The sequence below is a fragment of the Pristiophorus japonicus genome, chromosome 8 (assembly GCF_044704955.1).
Source record: "Pristiophorus japonicus isolate sPriJap1 chromosome 8, sPriJap1.hap1, whole genome shotgun sequence".
In the NCBI taxonomy this organism is placed as follows: Eukaryota; Metazoa; Chordata; class Chondrichthyes; family Pristiophoridae; genus Pristiophorus; species Pristiophorus japonicus.
The window spans coordinates 229940676-229957335 of record NC_091984.1 but is presented as its reverse complement, the minus strand read 5'-3'; the positions used below and the strand labels follow the sequence as shown (position 1 = coordinate 229957335).

General features: G+C 46.2%; 1 protein-coding gene across 2 annotated transcripts in view; it reads right to left on the bottom strand.

Moving 5' to 3' along the window:
- The window catches only part of ydjc (YdjC chitooligosaccharide deacetylase homolog), a 71023-nt gene extending 55316 nt beyond the window's left edge, over nt 1-15707 (bottom strand). The window contains exon 1 of one of the 2 annotated variants that reach the window (XM_070888045.1): nt 15637-15707. The gene's annotated coding sequence lies outside the window, so the exon portion shown is untranslated. Of the gene's footprint in view, nt 1-15111; nt 15387-15636 lie in introns of those variants that run through there. The other variant, XM_070888044.1, reaches the window with a different exon arrangement.
- Nucleotides 15708-16660: the final 953 nt, after the last annotated feature.

Genomic DNA, 16660 nt, shown 5'->3' with positions numbered 1-16660 from the left:
CTATTAATTGCTGCTATTCATATTGCGAGGTCACCATGATTTCGCCCCCATTCCCAAATGTTCAGTTTTCCCTCTTTTGCCCTAGGCAAAATGTTCTGAGATGACTTTCTGTATTTGAGGAGCATTTAATAACACTAGCACAGCAGGTCAGTCAGCATCTAAACAAAGAAAAGGACATCCTTCATCAGAACTCTGCTTGTTTCAGATGTCCAATTCTTCTTTTTCATTTCACTTTAGAAACGTACAGATGTAGATTACAGAGGACTTGTTTACGCTAGGACTAGGAAGGCAGAAAATACATATTTTCTGCATAGACAATTTATGATTAAAAGAGTGGCTTTTAGTGAGAACCAGCCAAACTTGAATGCAACTTCAGATCCATTTTGAATTGGAAACTTTACTGGTTCAGCTCGCTAAAATTGAATTTCCGATCGGTAAGGTATCGGAGGCAACTGGATTTTGGCCACTGACATTACAGCCATAATTGAACATGAAAACATGCTCAATCCTGCAGCTCCATCAGATGAGGACTGTTGGGAACGTGCAATAAAGAAATAAAACTGATTGAAATTATTACACAAATGCAATCAATGCAGTTCAATTTCTCGTAACCATTCTTACAGAAATACTGCACTATTATTTTTGGAAGTCTGCAGCAGGAACATCTCGTCAATTTAATTGGATGGTGAAATTGTCACAGCAAGACATTGCATCAGCTTGTGTGGCTATTTCACAGGGCCCGATACAGCTGTGTGAAACACAAAGCAGCTAGTTCCCCATCACCCCTTTCGAATGAGCCAACTGCAATGTCGAACTGATGCAAGAGATTGCTGCAGAAGACCACCTTGTGAGCTCAGTCCAGCAAATTGCGTTGGCTGCAAGTCACTAGAATAACACCCATTAATCAGTAAGGTTTTTTTTAAAAAAAGAAGAGGAACATTCTTTCGTAAAGCTGGACATATCGGATAGGTGGATCTGCAAATTTGTCTGTTTATTCTTGAAGGTTGTAAATTAAAAGATGATGAAATCACAGAGCTGGATTCTACTAGTATTTTCTTCTACCATTAAAAGTATCAGCAGTGTCTCAGTGGGCAGCCTTCGAGTCAGAAGGTTGTGGGTTCAAATCCCTCTCCAGAGACTGGAGCACAAAATCTAGGTTGACACACCAGTGCAGCGCTGAGGGAGCGCAGCACTGTCGGAGGTCGTCTTTCGAATGAGACATTAAACCGAGGCCCCGTCTGCTCTCTCAGGTGGATGTAAAAGATCCCATGGCACTATTTTGAAGAGGAGCAGGGGAGTTCTCCCTGTGTCCTGCCCAATATTTCTCCCTCAACCAACATCACTAAAAAACGATGATCTGGTCATTATCACATTGCTGTTTGTGGGAGATTGCTGTGTGCAAATTGGCTGCTGCGTTTCCTTCATTACAACAGTGACTCCACTCCAAAAGTACTTAATTGGCTGTAAAGCGCTTTGTGATGTCCAGTGGTCGTGAAAGGCGCTATATAAATGCAAGCCTTTCTTTATTAGGCTAAAATCATCTTCAGGCAAGATGACTCAATCAATAGCGAATGTAGAGTTGTCCTACTATTGTGGATTCTACACCTTAATATTTATTTTGGCTGGGAGGAAGGTGTGTCAAAATACTATCACCAGCTGAAAAATACATCCTCCTTTAAATAAGAAAGTACTTGTAGTTAAATAGCATCCCGTTATATCTGTCTGGAAGCAAAGCACATGGACCATCCTATGAATTAACTAACAACAACAACAACTTGTTTTTATATAGCACCTTTAACGTAGTGGAACACCCCAAGGCGCTTACAGGAGTATTGTGTGATAAAAATTTGACACCGAGCCGCATAAGTAGAAATTAGTGCATATGACCAATGCTTGGTCGAAGAGGTAGGTTTTAAGGAGCGTAGAGAGGTGGAGAGGTTTAGGCAGGGAGTTCCAGAGCTTGGGGCCCAGGCAACAGAAGGCACGTCCACCAATGGTTGAGCGATTATAATCAGGGATGTTCAGGAGGGCAGAATTTGAGGAGCGCAGACACCTCGGGGGGTTGTGGGGCTGGAGGAGATTACAGAGATAGGGAGGGGCGAGGCCATGGAGGGATTTGAAAATAAGGATGAGAATTTGAAATCGAGGCGTTGCTTAACCAGGAGCCAATGTAGGTCAGCGAGCATAGTGGTGATGGGTGAGCGGGACTTGGTGCGAGTTAGGACACAGGCAGCCGAGTTTTGGATCACAACAGCACAGTCACGGTCATTGCATGGGTAGATGCAGCAGCCTATTTGTGCATATCTAGTTAATATTAATAGCAAGTGAGGTGAATTAACAGGTACTGTTTTTTGATGGCATTGATGAGAAAAGATTATTGCCCAGGATAACTCTTCAGTGCCACGGTAAATTTAAGGCCTTTTTATATTGGTTGCTTTTTAAATTGGTCCAGATAAAACTGGCTTTACAAGTCAGCCAATAATCCATGGAAACTGGAGTATAAATACTGGGAGCTAACTCTTCGATGCTCAGTGTCCATGTTCTGACTTGAAAGGCCAAAAAGCAACTTTTAATACCCACCTGAGCCACTGGAATAGGCCTTGGTTCAGAGCCTCATCCAATTAGTATTGGCCTCCAATAATACACTTCCTCTACTGTAGTGATGTGTCAGCCTAGATTATGTGCTGGACTGAGGCTTGAACCCAGAACATATATGATAATATTCTGATAGGTGTCCCACCTTTCCGTTCAGAATGTTCCCACACTCTGACCTAAATGATACACAATATACCAAGTCCAAATTGAGCACCTAAGCTTGATAAAATACAGTATTATCACAATATGTACTATACTGTCTTCCCACTGGGCAGCACCTTTAGACATTCACTTCATAACAAGTCAGAAAGTACTGCCCCTGCCAGGAAGGAAGATTACGAGCATAACAACATTTCATTGCAAGTCAAAAAGGACTGGTCAGAGTGGCCAGCACTCCCATATCAAGTGTATGATGCCAAATATACAAGTCTTTCTTTACATCACTGTGGGTCATTCTTCAACTTCATAGGGGTCTAAATATATGACCACACAGAGGCTGACCTGTATCTCAACTCCATCTCACAAAATTCTAGCGATCTGAGTCTTGAAATTTTCAACCGGCCCCCAGCCTCAACAGCATTTTTGGGACTGGGCTTCACAGATTTCCAGCACCCATTAAATGGGCCGACTTTTCGCCACCATTCTATGCCATTTTTTTTTGCCTACGCTGTTTTTTTTGGAGCAGACTAAAATCTGTAAGTTTCCCCCAAATTTCTGCGCCATCCTAAACTACTCTCGGCCGATTTTTTTAGTTCCTGATTTTTTTTGACGTCACCGGCTGTGCCGGAGGTGCCGGTTTGGCCAAGTAGGATTTTTTTCAAAAACGGCGCAGTGCACTGTTCTGGAAAACCTTACCTGCACTTAAGAAAACCAGTACAGCGAAGAGATAATCGGCTCAGAGAAGACGCCATTGTTTTAGCCAAGCTGAAGACACGGCACCAGGGGGTGGGGGGCATTTCGGTTCAGGATAGAAGTGGCACCGGGTGCGGGGGGGTGGGGGAGGAGGCCATCACGGGGGGTCATGATTGAGTTTACAAAGAGACAAATCAATTTTTTTAAATTAGCCTGTTGGAATGCTTACACCCGTTATGTAAATAGAAGTTCTTGGGGAGAGAAAAATCAGCAATGACACTACAGGATAAATTCAATGTCCCTCGTTACCCTGGCAACCTCAGTTTTTCAGCGCAGGTCTTAAGCTGCACCCACAGAGCTCAAGGACAATGTGCGTCGCTCCAAACTGAAAGTTTATTCCGGTGAAAGTTGGAACTTTTTTTGGCGCAGTCGGCCACTAAAAAAAAAAAAATCGGATGTACCTCTACAACTACGCCAAAAATCGGCCATGTGGAAAATTGGCACCTTTGTATGAAAAAGTGCTTCCTGATTTCACGCCTAAATGGCTTAGCTCTATTAATAAAGATGATGCAGAAAAACTGGTGGGGAATCCAGAACAAGGGCCGGGGGGGGGAGGGCCGCATCTACCCTATCAATTTCCTTGATCATTTTAAAGACCTCGATAAGATCACCCTTTATCCTTCTAAATTAAAGAGAAAACAGAGGAATTCCTGCAGCCACGAGCTCTCGGCAGCTCAGCGATCATACGCTCAACCGAGTCAGCAGGTTGGAGCACATAATCTAGGCTGACACAACAGTGCAGTACGGAGAGAGTGTTACACTGTCAGAAGTGCCCTCTTTCACATGAGACATTAAACCGAGGCCCTGTTTGCCTGTCGGGCAAGAGATCCAATGGCACTATTCGAGCAGGGTGTTCTCCCAGTGTCCCGGCCAAGATTCATCTCTCAACCAGCGCCACCAAACAAAAACTGATTTGTTTGTTTCATTTATCCCATTGCTTTTTGTGGGGCACAGTGTGTGCAAATTGGCCACTGTGTTTGCCTACATACTTCAAAAAGGTAATTCAATGGCTGTGAAGTGCTTTGGGATGTTCGGAGGATGTGAAAGGCACTATATAAATGCAAGTTCTCTCTTTCTGGCAGAGTGCATAATCATCATCATCATAGGCAGTCCCTCAGAATCGAGGAAGACTTGCTTCCACTCTTAAAATGAGTCCTCAGGTGGCTGAACAGTCCAATACGAGAACCACAGTCCTTGCCACAGGTGGGACAGATAGTCGTTGAAGGAAAGAGTGGGTGGGACAGGTTTGCTGCACACTCTTTCCGCTGCCTGCGCTTGGTTTCTGCATGTTCTTGGCGACGAGACTCGAGGTGCTCAGCGCCCTCCCGGATGCACTTCCTCCACTTAGGGCGGTCTTTGGCCAGGGACTCCAAGGTGTCAGTGGGGATGTTTTTTATCAGGGAGGCTTTGAGGGTGTCCTTGTAACGTTTCCTCTGCCCACCTTTGGCTCGTTTGCCGTGATGGAGTTCAGAGTAGAGCGCTTTATTTGGGAGTCTCGTGTCAGGCATGCGGACAATGTGGTCTGCCCCATTGTGCAATCTACAGCCCAAAACAATACCAAGTTATGAAATTGCACTCTGCAGTTACCAGTCGCAGACCACTATTGCACTGTACCAGCAATGGGGCATTTGCTATACCCGCCCAAGAGTTTTTTCTTAAAAAGTTAAGTAAAAGTTCCATTCAGGAATAGAAATCTAAATTTTAATCATTTAAAATGAATGGACTATCCTTACTCTTGCTATTGTTTAGCGGCCTGAACTTTGAGACTAACTTTTCATTGGCATTAAAAAGGTGTGGTTTTCAGGCTCTGTTACCTATAAGTAGATAGTGACAACCACATAAAAACAGTGGAACACCATGTATTTTTCATTACAAGTTAACCTGTGCGCTTTACTGGGTGCTGTGCTGAGGAGAGGAACCCATTAGTTTGGGATTAGTGCACATCTTAAATGGGCATTAATGTTGCTTTTATATATTTAAAAAATCTAATCAAATAGGAGTGAGTTAGTTCTTGTGCCCTTTGCTGTCAAAATAAATCTTGTTAAATGATTCAGCCAATGGGAGGAGGAGGCTCCACGAACATCCCCATCCTCAATGATGGCGGAGCCCAGCAGGCGAGTGCAAAAGACAAGGCTGAATCGTTTGCGACCATCTTCAGCCAGAAGTGTTGAGTGAATGATCCGTATCGGCCTCCTCCTGAGGTGCTCGCCATCACAGAAGCCAGTCTTCAGCCAATTCAATTCAGCCCTCGTGATATCAAGAAACAGCTGAGCGCAGTAGATACAGGCTATGGGCCATGACAACATCCCGGCTGTCGTGCTGAAGACTTGTGCTCCAGAACGAGTCGCGCCTCTAGCCAAACTGTTCCAGTACAGCTATAACAATAGCATCTACCCGACAATGTAGAAAACTGCCCAGGTATGTCCTGTCCACAAAAAGCAGGGCAAATCCAATCAATGCCCTATCTGTCTTCTCCCAGTGATCAGCAAAGTGATGGAAGGTGTCATCGACAGTGCTATCAAGCGGCACTTGCTCACACATAACCTGCTCACCTATGCCGAGTTTGGACCACCCAGCTCCAGACCTCATTACACATTTGGTCTAAATGTGGACAGAAGAGCTGGGTCCAAAATTGCCCCTTTCAATAAAGCCTCTGACCGCCGGAAAGCGGTGGCCACGGATTGGCTGCCGACTCTCCTTGGAGGGGCCGCCATTTTAGAAATTGCCCTGCTTCACGAGCGGAGCAGTGTCCGGGGCCTCGCCGCTCACTTTCTCGCGCTGACCGTCTGGTGGGGACCCCAATGTGAAATTTCCCCTTACCCAAAATTGCCCCACTACTGGTCGGTGCCCCCACCGGCAGCTTTTTCTGTCGGCGCACTCTGTGAACTGGCGGCACGGCCATCCTGAAAGGGGTGGGCACACTGCCACAGCCGCCATGCTATTTTTGTTGTTGTCGGCCCGACAATTATGCCCCCCAGGTTTGGCCGGGCGGCCAACAGGCAGCCTGGCACCCCCCTCTTGGCCCAGTGGACCTAACTAAAATTAATGCAGCGGCTCTCCCCTTTAACTGACAGCTGCGAACACTCCGTCCTGCCCCCACTTCCACCCCGCTAGTGACGGCCACCGTGCTCCGCTCTCACTTCTGCCCGCTGGAAAAAAAACCCCCAAGGAGCTGAATTTTGCCGGATAGTCCGCTGCATCCATTGCAGCAGCCAGAACACTTCAAAAAGGGCAATTGCAACCCCCTGAATTCCAGAGGTGAGGTGAGACTGACTGCTCTTGACATCAAGGCAGCATTTGGCCAAGTGTGGCGTCAAGGACCCCTAGTAAAACTGAAGTCAATGAGAATCAGTTGTGGTTGTTGGAGGTCAATCATCTCAGCCCCAGAACATCGCTGCAGGAGTTCCTCAGGGCCGGGCAATGTCCTAGGCCCAACCATCTTCAGCTGCTTCATCAATGACCTTGAGAGGTCAGAAGTGGAGATGTTCGCTGATAATTGTTCAGTTCTATTTGCAACTCCTCAGATAATGAAACAGTCCATTTCCGAATGCAGCAAGACCTGGATGACATAAGTGGCAAGTAACAAGTGCGAGGGACTGACTATCCCCATCAAGTGAGAGTCTAACCAACACCCCATGACATTCAACAGCATTACCATCGCAGAATTCCCCACCATCAACATCCTGGGGGTCACCATTGACCAGAAAATTAACTGGACCAGCCACATAAATACCGTGGCTACAAGAGTGGGTCAGAGGCTGGGTATTCTGCGGCGAGTGTCTCACCTCCTGACTCCCCAAAGCCTTTCCACCATCTACAAGGCACAAGTCAGGAGTGTGATGGAATACTCTCCACTTGCCTGGATGAGTGCAGCTCCAACAACACTCAAGAAGTTCAACACCATCCAGAACAAAGCAGCCCGCTTGATTGGCTCCCCATCCACCACCTTAAACATTCACTCCCTTCATCACCAGCGCACTGTGGCTGCCGTATGTACTGTCTACAAGATTTTCCGTTCATTAAAGTACCATCTACACGATACACTGCAGCAACTCGCCAAGGCTTCTTTGGCAGCATCTCCGTAACCCACGATCTCTACCAACTAGAAGGACAAAGGCAGCAGGCGCATGGGAGCACCACCACCTCTACGTTCCCCTCCAAGTCACACACCATCCTGACTTGGAAATATTTCACTGTTCCTTCATCGTCGATGGATCAAAATCCTGAAACTCCCTCCCCAACAGCACTGTGGAAGCACCTTCACCACACGGACTGCAGCGGTTCAAGGTGGCAGCTCACTACCATCTTCTCAAGGGGCAATTAGGGATCGGCACTAAATGCCGGCCTTGTCAGTGACACCCACTCCTGAGGAATGAATTTTTAAAAAAGCCACATCTGTCATAGGGCAGACAGGGCTTCAGTTTAACGTCTCATCCAAAAGACGGCACCAACAGTGCAGCACTCCCTCATCACTGCACTGGAGTGCCAGCCTAGATTGTAAGCTCAAGTCTCAGGTGTGGGACTTGACCCACAACCTTCTGACTCAGAGGCGAGAACGTTAGCACTGAGCCAAGCCAGACACCCTAGATGGGGGGAAATCACATTTTCTACTTTCCAATCCATTGGGCTGTTTCCCAATTCCAATGATCTTTGAAAGACATCAGTGAAGAGATCTGCAGTGTCCTCAGCCAACTCCTCCTCAAGGAGATTGGGGACAGGGTCCTGGTGTCCTGTGTAAACTTTCATAAGCCACGACCTTTACTGGTGCAGAGAGGCCAAACACATGATTTGCTCATACAGACCAGCAATGTAGTGTTTGCATTGCTGGCACTTATGGACCATTCTCTGACATTAGGACAGATGTGCAGACAAAAAAAATTGAAGTCATGATTTGGACTTCTTGAACAAGTATATTGTTGGTTTAGTGTTGCCATTGTTCTGCAATCTGTCCGACCATGCCAATGGGGTAGAGTTTAGATCGCTAGGCATGTCAAGACATTACAGGGCTGATGCAATATAGGTGCTCGAACTTCTGATGGCATGAAATGCCATCTCAAGAAGTGGTTCTGCAATTTAAGTGGACCATGCATTAGTCCTTGCAGTCAATTATAATAGGATTAAAAAGGGTTGAATATGACTTCTGTCGAACAGTGACTAGATCTTAATCAGGAAACAATAATTCTGGTGCTTGTGAAACTGGAGTTGAGACAGTGGAGAAAGTGTTTTTCTAATCAATTATCTAACTCTACCTAATGGGCGCACTCCATGGTGTAACAGAAGGGAAAAACTGGGGAAAATGTTCCATTACCAGAGGCCTGGACTATTAATCCGGACACGTGCGTTCAAATCCCACCACAGCAGCTGTGGGAATTTGAATTCAGTTAATTAAATAAATCTGGAATTAAAAAGCGAGTATCAGTAATGGTGACCATGAAACTAGCGGATTGTCGGAAAAACCCATCTGGTTCACTGATGTCCCTTTAGGGAAGGAAATCTGCCACCCTTACCTGGTCTGGCTCCAGACACACAGCAATGTGGTTGACTCATAACTGCCCCTCTGAAATGGCTCAGCGAGCCACTCAGTTAAGGGAAATTAGGGATGGGCAATAAATGCTGGCCTTGCCAGCGATGCACACATCCCGTGAGTCTGAATAGAGAGAGAAGTTCTCACAAGAAATACACACACGGTCTTGCACAATCCTGTACATGGTCTCCACATTTTGGGAGAGCTGTAGATATATATCCACAGATGATTACGTGACCTATTACACAATGCAACCTATATAGTGGAGAGTGGAATTTTCTGTGTGAATGCTGCAGGTGTGTTGCAGCAAGGGAACCAATTAATGATTAGCAGCACATTGTTGAATTTCCAGCACACGTTATAATATTGTGAAAAGTTTCCACGTAATCTCTGTTCAAGTATGGTTTCAGCAGTGAGAATGTGATTCCTTTCTCCGGTCCTGAATTGATGACCCAATAGCAAATAAAGAACCCAAATGAGTCACATTCACATTTGTAAAGCAGCTTGCTCGAATTGCATGGCACGTTGTGTTTTGCCAGGTCAAATATTCCACTTTCCCTTCGCAAAGTCCAAGCACACCAAACATTTCAGCAATCTATTTGTATGCAAAGAAAATGCAGCATTTCAGGATAGCAGCAGCAGCCTTAAGAGTCATAGAATTCTGCAACTAATGCCTCTTGCCCCCCTTGCATCATCTTCAGGAGTCTGTCCCAATGGTCTAGATATATATTGGGTATATGTTAATGTCAACTGTGGCTCAGTGGGTAGCACTCTCACCTCTGAGTCAGAAGATTTGTGGGTTCCAGTCCCACTCCAGGATCTTGTGCACAAAAATCTAAGACGACACTCCAGTGCAGTGCTGAGGGAACACTGCACTGTCAGAGATGCCGTCTTTCAGATGTTAAACCAAGGCCCCGTCTGCTTCTCAAGTGGATGTAAATGATCCTATGGCACTATTTCAAAAGAAGAGCAGAGGTGTTATCCCTGGTGTTCTGGCCAATATTTAATCACTCAACATCAACCTAACAAAAAAAAAACAGATTATTTGGTCATTATCACATTGCTATTTGTGGGAGCTTGCTGTGCGCAAATTGGTTGCCGTGTTTCCCACATTACAACAGTGACTACACTCCAAAAGTACTTCATTGGCTGTAAAGCGCTTTGAGACGTCCGGTGGTCATGAAAGGTGCTATATAAATGCAAGTCTTTCTTTCCTAAAGAAAAGTGCTGAGAAGTGGGTGCAATATTATGATTGCAGCCTGACCAATGGGGCAGATTTTAAACAGAGTGCTGAAAATTGCTTCGGTGAGTTGATTCCCTGCCTAATAGAGGCAGCAGGAACCCACGATGGTTTTAAAATGCTGGGTTTCATTTAAATGCCACCGGTTCGCGTCCCGCCATGAAGAGAGCGCAGAGGGGGTTGCCCTGGGCAGGCGAGGATCGGGAGGGGGGGGGAACCCGACCGCCCTCCAGTTTTCAGGCAAGTGATTAAGATGGGCATATGGAAACCTCTTTAAACACAATTAAATGATTCCTCGTGATTCAGGCTCGAGCGATTTGTCCAGATGCATGTTTATTACTCAGACACCAAAAGTATAATAACTATTAGCGTTATGCAATAGACTCAACGTACAACCTGGTTTCCTGCAGACCCAAGGTAAACAAGCTTGGCTTCCGTAGGTGTTGGACATCCGACTGTCCAGTGAGCTATAACTACAAGAAGGCTGCTACTCATTCTTGTGTTTCCCTCAGTTACTCATCTGTCACATGTGCAAAAAGACCTTCCAGGCATCCCTCCTTGAATGAGAGTCATATCACGATGCCCAGAATGTATATTGAAGCGAAGTTCTTTCTCACCAAACCTCCAGATCTTGACCCAATGGCCATCTTAATGGCTTAACTCCTAATCAATTTAACCTGATGTTTCCTGTCTGACATTATAAAGGAACAGGAGATGACTTGGACAATCCCAGATAGTTAACGTGACCTTGCTATGCGTTAGCTTCAGTGCCTCTATTGTTCTGGCTAATCGGATATTAGCCCTCACATGGGATGTGGCCAACCCATTTGCTTCTTCCTCCTCCTGTGTCCCAACTAATCTCCAATATTAGTATATTAATGGCTTGGAAGAAGGGACTGAGTGTAATGTAGCCAAGTTTGCTGATGATACAAAGATGGGAGGAAAAGCAATGTGTGAGGAGGACACAAAAAACCTGGAAAAGGACATAGACAGGCTAAGTGAGTGGGCAAAAATTTGGCAGATGGAGTATAACATTGGAAAGTGAGAGGTTTGGCAGAAAAAAATCAAAGAGCAAGTTAATATTTAAATGGAGAAAGATTGCAAAGTGCTGCAGTACAATGGGACCTGGGGGTACTTGTGCATGAAACACAAAAGAATAGTATGCAGGTACAGCAAGTGATCAGGAAGGCCAATGGTATCTTGGCCTTTATTGCCAAGTATAAAAGCAGGGAATTCTTACTACAGCTATATAAGGTATTGGTGAGGCCACACCTGGAATACTGTGTGCAGTTTTGGTTTCCATATTTACGAAAGGATATACTTGCTTTGGAGGCAGTTCAGACAAGATTTACTAGGTTGATTCCGGAGATGAGGGGGTTGACTTATGAGGAAAGGTTGAGCCTCTACTCATTGGAATTCAGAACAATTAGAGGTGATCTTATCGAAACGTATAAGATTATGAGGGGGCTTGACAAGGTGGATGCAGAGAGGATGTTTCCACTGATGGGGGAGACTAGAACTAGAGGGCACGATCTTAGAATAAGGGGCCGCCCATTTAAAACAGAGATGAGAAATTTCTTCTCTCAGAGGGTTGTAAATCTGTGGAATTCGCTGCCTCAGAGAGCTGTGGAAGCAGTGACATTGAATAAATTTAAGACAGAAATAGACAGTTTCTTAAACAATAAGGAGATAAGGGGTTATAGGGAGCAGGCGGGGAAGTGGAGCTGAGTCCATGATCAGATCAGCCATGATCTTATTGAATGGCGGAGCAGGCTCGAGGGACCGTATGGCCTACTCCTGCTCCTATTTCTTATGTTCTTATATGATGATTAACTTTGATGGGATACTGGACACAAAGCAAATTCTAACATTGGGTCACTTGAGGGTGAACAAAAATCAGGGCAGAGGAAGCTGCAGCTTTTCTTGTGAGGCCCTAGGGTCACAAAGCCTCCAGGATTGCCCTGGAATCTTCAGGAATTAAAGGTTAATCTCCGAGACACTGCTGTGGGAATCCCAGGAGAAAAATCATTGGAACATTAAAAAAATAGCCCGTGTACTTTTCATTTTCTTTGAACACTTTTGTTTATTAGTTCTGAAAATATTTGGTAAAGAAAAAAGAAAGCTGTTTGACCGGATGGAGCAGTTGGAGGCGGGAGGTCATATGGTGAAACCTCCAGGAATGCGTCCGACCAGAGTTGGCAACCCAATGGGACCCAGAGGAGCCCTCTGCTGGCCCCACACGGGCCTCTTCTGTTTGCAGACCAGCTGAAGACTGCTTCTGCCTAGTGCGCCCCTCTCCCCTCCCCCCCCTACCCCTCCTCCTCCCACTGTTCAAGAGACTTGAGCACAAAGAAATCTAGGCTGACACTCCAGTGCAGTGCTGAGGGACTGCCGTACCGTTGGAGATGCCGACTTTCAGATCAGACATTAAACCGAGGCCCCGTCTGCTCTCTCGGGTGGACGTAAAAGATTCCATGGTACTATTTTGAGAAGAGCAGTGGAGTTCTCCCTGATGTCCTGGCCTATATTTATCCCTCAACCAACAACACAAACAGATTATCTTGTCATTTATCTCAATGCTGTGTGTGGGAGCTTCCTGTGGGCAAATTGGCTGCTGGGTTTCCTACATTACAACAATGATTACACTTCAAAAGTACTTAATTGGCTGTAATGCACTTTGGGACATCCTGTGGCCGGTATAACTGCAAGTTTTTTCTTTGTTGATGTAACAGACCCCGATTTGTATCTCCGGCCTGCTTTAGATGGGTGTCCCATTCCTGGCAGTTGAACAGCGCACATGGTCGGGATCTCAGTGGGCAAGTAGCATGCTCGTTTCTAACCGCCTGCCCGGTGAGTTGGGTTAAAATTGTCATGTATGGATATGACATGTATGGTTTTAGCATATTCTGTATGTTACTTTGAAGGTAATGAGGAGTAATCCCAAGGTGCACATCCTGCTACAGAACCTAGTCCTCAATTTGACATAACGTGTATTTTATTTTTAACCAGAACTTCTTTTTTATTCATTCATGGGATGTGGCAAGGCCAGCATTTATTGCCCATCCATAATTGCCCTCAGCCGCCCTATTAATAGCTGAATGAAATTGCCTAGCAAGTCAGAGGGCAGTTAAGAGTCAACTACATTGCCATGTACAGCGTCTGGTCTGCCCTCAAGGCCTCCATAATCAGCACCTGCGAAGAGAAGCTCAGTCACATGATTAGGAAACACCAAGACTGGTTCGACGAGAACGACCAAGAGATCCAGGAGCTAATCAGCCGCAAGCGCAGGGCATTTCTGAATTTAAAACAGCAACCCAACACGAGAGCAAGAAAGCAGCTCTACAAACGGCTGAAGGCCGAAATCCAACAAAAACCCGCAATCTAAAAAAACAGATGGTGGATGGAAAAAGCACAGGAGATCCAGCAGTTAGCCAACAACCACAACGTGCGTGGATTCTTCAGCGCAGTCAAAACGACCTACGGCCCAAGCACCCAAGGCCCTACCCCGCTGCTGGCCAAGAGAAATGCAGGGAACAGCACCAACCCCTGTACTTGGCCTTTTTTTGACCTCACAAAAGGTCTTTGACACGGTCAACCGTGAGGGATTATGGAGCGTCCTCCTCCATTTCAGCTGCCCTCAAACCTTTGTCACCATCCTCTGTCTGGTCCACGATGACATGCAAGCCGTGATCCTGATGAATGGATCGAAGCACTGACCCCGCTTGATCAGCTCCGACGGATGGGCCACATCATTCGAACGTCCAATACTCGACTCCCAAAACAAGCGCTCTACTCGGAGCTTCGACACAGCAAACAAGCCCCAGGTGGGCAGAGGAAACGCTTCAAGGACACCCTCAAAGCCTCCTTGATAAAGTGCAACATCCCCACCGACACCTGGGAATCCCTGGCCCAAGACCGGCCCAAAGTGGAAGAGAAGTATCCGGGAAGGCGCCGAACACCTCGAGGCTCTTAGCCGGGAGCACGCGGGAGCCAAGCGTAAACAGCGGAAGGAGCACACGACAACCCAAGCCCCCCACCCACCCGTCCCTCTGATCACCGTCTGTCCCACCTGTGACAGAGACTGTAGGTCCTGGATTGGACTCATCAGTCACCTGAGAACTCATGTTAGTGTGGAAGCAAGTCATCCTCAACTCCGAGGGACTGCCTGAGAAGAAGAGACTTCATAAGCACGGGCTTGATGGGCCAAATGGCCTTCTGTGCTATGATTCTATATCCAACTCAAGTACACTTATCTTTACTGGTTGCCAAAATGTGACTGCCACAGTATTGCAATGGGTATCAAGGTGTCCTGAAGCCTAGCAGCACACCTGCAATACAGCTGGAAACTACAGTGAGACAGCAAGGATGCTCATTTATCTGTCATTAACCAACCGTCCTCTGTAATTTGTAAGTTCCTACTGGTATCACATCCTCCTTCAAAACCATGGTGTCCCACGATTCGGTTAGCCGTTTGTTAATTTGGGATTTAAAAAAAAAGTCATGCTTCCTTAATAAGAGAAATTTCTGTCGGTGGGAGAAAGATACACACACACACACACACACACACACTGAAAATAGCCACGTTGCTTTTCTGGGAACCTTTTATATTTCACAAATCCTAAGCCGGTTGCATTTTAAACAAAGATTGCAGCATCCAAATGAAAAAGTGCCCGCTTGTGCGGGAATTTCTGAACTGATTTAGTTCCGAGACACCAGCGAGTTATCCCACTGCCAGCTCTATCTACTCAATGAGCCTAATTGAGAAAAAAAACTTTCTCAGTGTCAAGTTTACCTTTAAGAGGAAGTCAATTGTAACATTGTGATTGTAATAATGGTGTACCTGTTCGGTCCAAAAGACCGGTCTTGGTCCTCGGTTGCCGGATGGGAGGGAGGGGGGGAGACAAACAAGAATGTTGTCGGTCCTGACATCAGCCAAAGCCTCCCCCCAATATTGGGAGCCTGGGTCCCCGGCTCCTTTAAATGCGCCTTTGCCAGCGAAACGCCGGCCGCTGCTGGAGGATGTTACGTCCTTCGGAGAGACATCAGAAGAAAAAGAGGCCGACACGAAACAGAGCAACATAAACCGAAATTTAAAAAAAAAAGCCCATTCGTGTCGGGATGTGGGAGGAGAAAACTTCAGATCAAATTACTGCACCCAAGTCATGTCAACCGCAGTCCAACCCACCGGCAGCCGTGCCCAAGTCTATTCCTAAATTGCAACAGCACAATTCACTTCCGTACCTCTCGCCACCGAGAACAAGCTTCCCGAAGACTACTGCTTTCCTAAAGGTTGCCCTGCCTTGAGCTCCGGCTGCGATATATTTACACGCACCCCTTCCCTCTGATCACAGCATTCAGACCTTACCCATAATGAAGATTTCAATGGCCGTTCATCCTAATCAGGGCAGTCTCCGAAAGCAGAAAGACACGTTGGAGTCTTGCTTCGAGGTTTTTTTTTGCGCCCTCTAAAGAACAAAATTAAAAGGACACCGTGCAGACAGAGAGTTTCCGCTAGTTTCTTTTAAAAAAAAACTCACAACACTCCCGTGAAGTGCATTGGGACGTTTCACTACGTTAAAGGCGCTATATAAAATACAAGTTATCGTTTTAAATCGGCCAAACCAACACACAAAAAAAGCACACCGGTAGAATTTTGGACTCAGGCGTAAAATCGAGTTTCTGCAATCTTTAGCGCTGGTTTAATTTTATAAGATTGTGACGGGCCTTGACTGGGTGGATGCAGAGAGGATGTTATCCCTCCTGGGGGAATCTAGAACGAGGGGGCATAGTTTCAGATTAAGGGATCGCCCATTTAAAATGGAGATGAGGAGGAATTTCATCTCCCAGAGGGTCATGAATCTTTGGAGTTCTCTACCCCAGAGAGCTGTGGAGGCTGGGTCATTGAATATATTTAAGGTGCAGATAGACAGATTTTTGAGCGATAAGGGAGTCAAGGGTTATTGGGAGCGGGCAGGGTAGTGGAGTTGAGGCCAGGATCAGATCAGCCATGATCTTATTGAATGGCGGAGCAGGCGCGAGGGGCCCAATGGCTAATCCTGCATCTATTTCTTATGCAAAAAAGCATGCGCCCTCACCCACATAACTGGCCACCCCACAAACAAAATAATGAGCATAGTGATTACACAGGATATACGGCACAGAAATAGGCCATTCGGCCCAACCAGTCCATGCCGGCCTTTATGCTCCACTTGAGCCTCCTCCGGTCTTTCCTCATCTAAATCTATCAGCATAACCCTCTAGTCCCTTCTCCCTCATTTGCTTGTCTAGCCTCCCCTTAAATGCATCGATACTATTCGCCTCAACCACTGGTAACGAGTTCCACAATCTCACCACTCCCTGGTTACAACATTACAACAGTGACTACACTA